The following is a 5316-nucleotide window of genomic DNA, read 5'->3' as shown; positions in this document are numbered from 1 at the left end:
TTCTTCAGCTGCTCTGGTCTTCAAATGTAAGACATCAATGGCTCTCCTTTTCAGGTCCGTTGGAATATCACCTTCTTCTGTCTGAGAAATATTCATGAAAAAACCTGACAAAACAAAAACAGCAGCAGTAACAGTAAATTGCGCTTATAAATTCACTGAAAAGCCACATTTGAACTCTACCTACTTGTTCATCAAGGCATGAGTACAAGGGCAAGGAGACTTCACAGACATGTTGAAATTGTCCTTGTGATGTGAAGACCATGGACTGTGGTGGCCACTGCAGACTGTTGGACTCCGTTACAATCTTCTTCAGTCTCCTGTTACAGTCGTGGATTTGCTTGGACAGCCTGATAGCGACTCCCTGTCTGTCTGGAACAAAGCATTTATATTAAAAAGACATTTACAGAAAATACAAACACTAACAACACATGTCAACATCACATGATATTTCAATATTTATATTATTTATTATATATTTTAAGACTTCTACATTTTATAAATAGTGGGAAAAATGCTTTGGGTTGTTAATAGAGACACATTAAAGCAAACTTTGCTTGATGACAATGAGCACAGTTAAATCAGTACAATAAGTGTGGAGCCTTCAGAACGTGTCTGTGTAGGTTCTCAGTCATCCAGATCATGGTAGTCTAAGAAGCAACCACACCTTCCCTGCAGAACATTTTGCAAAGTGAAATTTGTTTATTGTCCCGTCAACAGTTTACTTACAGAATCTTCTTTGCAGGAGTGCGGTACAAACATCTTCACTGTGAGGAAGTGACGGATCACTGAGGAATGACACACAAGTTTTATGACTAAAGAATTATTGTAAATAAATGAAGACAACAATGATTTTTTTGGATTAGCAAACAGAAGCATGAATTTATATCAATACCTGATACAGCAGTATAACAGAATGACTTATTTCTGATATCGTTAAGATATCAGGTTGGAAAATGTTGACCTTAAATTAAATGACCTCCAGAAAAGTCCGACAGTGTTTCCACCGCAAAGTGTCACAAACTCCCTCAACAGAGACCTGGACTCTAAAGAGAGATGGTGAAACAGCTCAAGGAGAGCTACTGAAAGGCTGTCTGAGGCTCGTCCGCTGTAGCAAGAGAAAGCCCAGATTTTAAGAGAGGACAAGCTTTGGGTTCACAGACACAAAAAGCAACTCTGCAGTTGCATAGCTGACCTACCAAAAAGAGGCAACGATAAGAAGTTATTCAACATTTGTTTTTATGAACCACATGCAACCCACTGCCCTCATATGGAGACATGCTGGTGATGGTAGCTCCATCTTCATACTTCTCTTTCCAATATATCCACTAACCCTCTGTGCACATGTACAAACTGTCTCAGCCTCTCAAACTTTCAAACCTGAGCTGTGCCTGCAATGTACTCATTTCTAATCCTTTCCATTTTGGCCAGTCTAAGCATTTAGAAATAGATAAAAACAAAAACACCATTCAAAGATAATTCTTACTTTTTCTACTTTTTAGGTCCAAACAATCTGAAATATCTTGGAGAAATGAACAATATATCCTAAACCTGACCTCAGGTCCATGAGGTTAATGCAGTCATTACATGGACATGTTTCATTTTAAAATCAGATCAGAATAATCTGGCATTAAGTAATAAATGTGTAAGAACAAACTTGTGTTCACAAACATGTTTATCTCTCTTGTGTTTACTGCATGGGTCTGTGATCCTCTGGTAAATGTAGCTCTGACTCAGGCCAAGCCGTCTTATAGCAGGTTTGCTATAGAAAGACAAGGATTATGGGAAAAAACAAAAAAGAAAACAAGAAAATATAAAAGCTATTTTACAGCAATTATGAGCTATTTTGAAAGAAATCTGAAATCCCAACACTTATGAATATAAATAATGATTAGCTGCTTACAGCCCACTTCTCTGGAAGGTGGATAGATTTTTGTGTGTTTTCCTAATGCAGGTTTTGCAATATACACAAGTACTGCTGTGTTCATACACCGATGTTCTCCATGTTCTTTGCACATAATGCAAATGTTTGTGGATGGTGCTGAGGATTTATATGACATCTTTCAGTGAATCCCACAGGCTGAGATCTTCTCTCTTTGCCTTACTGTTTGCTGTCTCTGAACCAAAATTACTGCAAGTCACATTATCCATGTTCTCAGACAGTGGTGTGACTGCCTGGTGTGGGGACAGGTGAACCAGTCTGAATGAAGCTGGGAAGTGAGGACTTCATTTGTGGATATGAAAATGCAACAGCACCACTGATGGTTTTCATTATTATTTTCATCTTGTTTGTCCTGAGGTGTGCTGTAGTCATTTTCCACACACTTCAGATGTTTCATGTTTACACACACACCTGTAATGTGGTCCTCTAGCTGAATATTGTTAAGGAGCAGCCACGTGTATTTAAAAAAAAGATAAAACAGCTTCCAGTTTTGTACCAGTTTGTATCAAAATAGATTCTGTCTGTACTGGATCTGGATTGATGGTCGTCTCTCCAACAGCGACACAGCGATCCGGCTCACTGATTGGTGATAACAAACTGCTGAGCCTGCTAGCAGGTGCAGGAGGGCCAATCTGAGCCACAGTTATGGGGCTGATAACTGCTGACAACGCCCATTGATGGACTGATAACATCCGAAAATGCATTTTCCCCACAGTTGTGCCACAAATCAGATGCACTTTGCTCTTTTGTTTTTTCTTGTACTTGTGCTGCTTCCTTTTCATAAACTTGAATGAATGCCTGATAGAATGCCTGTAGCTATGTGCTTAATGTGGCTGAGAAAATTGCTCATCAACTTTACTGTTGCCGTGAGAACCTGCTGATGGCATTGTAACACTTTCCAATTATTGTGTTCTTGAGGAGGAAAAGTGGCTTCATTGATGCTTTGCTAACACCATCAATAAAGTCCGAAACCCAGGAAGCCTTTGTGTGCGCTACATGATCTGTGATTAACAGATATTTGCTGTATACTGTACAAGAGTTTATACAAGTATGGACTGAATAGTGTGTGCATGTGCTTAGGATGACATGTGTGTCAGTTTGTGTACGTTGCCATTGACCAATAAATCATACCTGTCACTGCAGTTTATGTCTATAAATATGGACAGCCAGGGAAATACCTCGAGGTATTCCATAAGAGTACCCTGCACGTTAATTCTCGACGCGAGGGGGGTACCCGGCAGATACAGCAGATAAATTAAATACAGGCTATTGCTTTTGTATTGTTTATTTGCAGGAGTTGGCAACATTTCTGATGATGAGTGCCATCTAAAATTTCCTCAGAAGTCAATGTGCCATATGATTACATTAGCAATAAATTTAATAACGCTCTATATGAACAGTTACACATTAAACAGAACAACTTTATAGAATTATATTTGTTTGCAGATGTTGGCAGCTATCAGTGAATAGTTATTAGCTATTTTGAAACAAAAAGGACACTTTTTATCCATAAGAAGAACTCCATAACACCAAATGTATCAACTGTACAACAGAAAATGCAAATGCTATTGGTTTCCTCACAACAATGATAAATACTGTCAATAAAGCCTCTGCAATGTTCTTAAGACAGTTAAACTTGTCAGGTATGATCAGATGTCCAGCAGGTGAAAACGCAAGCTCCATGAACACGCACAGCTATAGATTCAGCTCTAATATTATTACCACACAATCCAAGGACACACCAACAGCTCAGATTTCTAGAACTATTAAAACAAATGTCAGTCTATCCATTCATTTTCTTGGGAATATTCAATTCAGGTTCACAGTGGGAGTGTGGTGGGCTAGAGCCTGTCCCAGTAGTCATAGGTAGAGTACAACTGGACAGGTCATCAGTCTGTCAGAGTCTGTCTGTTCACTGCATCATTCCATGTTTGGCACTGATCACCACCTGCACTCATGTATATATCTATCTACTTAGCACTTTTAATTCTTATTTTTATTTTCATGTCTATTTAAGCGTTATATGACAGTATGTTTGCACTAAGTACCACAGCAATTTCCTAATGTTGTAAACCTGCTCAACATTTGGCAATAAAACCCTTTCTGATTCTGAAACGTGCATCTTGAGGTTTGTCATGTAGGATTAAAAGAGCCAAACTTTCACACAGCTAGCATTGTATTTTACACTGACCCTGGGTCAGTCTAAGTATCATACAGTTTAAATACAGTTTATTTATCATAGATGCATTAAAGCTAATCTGGATATTTCCTCCTTTAGCAGTTTTTCTTTAGGAACTTTACTGTTTTTCAGCTCATGTTTGATTTCTTCACACAACAAACTGTGTGTGTGTTTTTTTTCTGGGAACAAAAATGTCATCTCTCCATTAATCCTCACATGCAGATGCGGTAAAAAATCAATTGATGAAGTTGTTTTGTTGTAATATTGAATTAATGAAAAATCTTTGTCGTTTCATATTCCAGCTATTCCTCAAAAATGTGTTTTTGATATCAAGGTGCGTTTAATTTTTAACTTGCTTTTTATACATTTTACAAATTTGTAGTTTTTGTATTTCTACCCCAAACTTCAAACTTTCACACAACAAGAACAGCATTCAGACAGCGGTTCAACCTCAATGATTGTGTCACTGTAGACGAACAGCCTGTGCCATTCCGGGGTAGATTTGCATTTCTACAGTACATGCCAAACAAGCCTAACGATCTTCTGGGTCTGTGTTGCAGACATTCCTTATGCTTTATATGGAATGCTTTCCACAGGAGACAAACAAGAGAAGTTCAGTCAGTCTATCTGGCCTAGGGCACCCATGCTCCGGGCCGATTCCCGAGCCTGCCAGGCAGAGGGCGGAGTAGGTTTGGCTGGATGGCTCCCAGGCCTTAGTCGGACGAAGGGGGTATGTGGTGGGTTTGACGTGTTCTGATGGTGAGTCCATCTCACCTGCACCTAGGGCTGTTCGATATAACATATATATCGGATGACGATATAAAAATGTCTATCGTTTCATTTTATGCTATTGTTTGTTTCGTGGTGTCGCAAAATACTGTAGTGGCTAAAGTTCTCTCTTTTTTTGTTGTGGCTGTTTTGTCTTTGCCGAAAGCACAGCATTGCAAACAAGAGCGGAACTTAAAGGGGTCTCCACCCTGACTTCCAACCGGAGCGGCCCGCGGAGCTTACAGCGCCGGTGCACAGACGCCTGCCCACGGGTCCGAGTAACAGCTAACAACGGCTTCAACGAGGCGCCGTGACGTCACTAAATTAAGGTTTGGGTATTTTGGATCAATCTTTATTCGAATTGAGACCAAAGAACAGGAGCAGCAGCTAACTCAGTAAAGAGATTACCGGAAGTGTGCTCGGACACGGA

This window comes from Rhamphochromis sp. 'chilingali' (assembly GCF_963969265.1).
Source record: "Rhamphochromis sp. 'chilingali' genome assembly, chromosome: 1".
Classification (NCBI taxonomy): Eukaryota; Metazoa; Chordata; class Actinopteri; order Cichliformes; family Cichlidae; genus Rhamphochromis; species Rhamphochromis sp. 'chilingali'.
The sequence above is the reverse complement of the archived record's forward strand: the minus strand, read 5'-3'. Positions refer to the sequence as shown.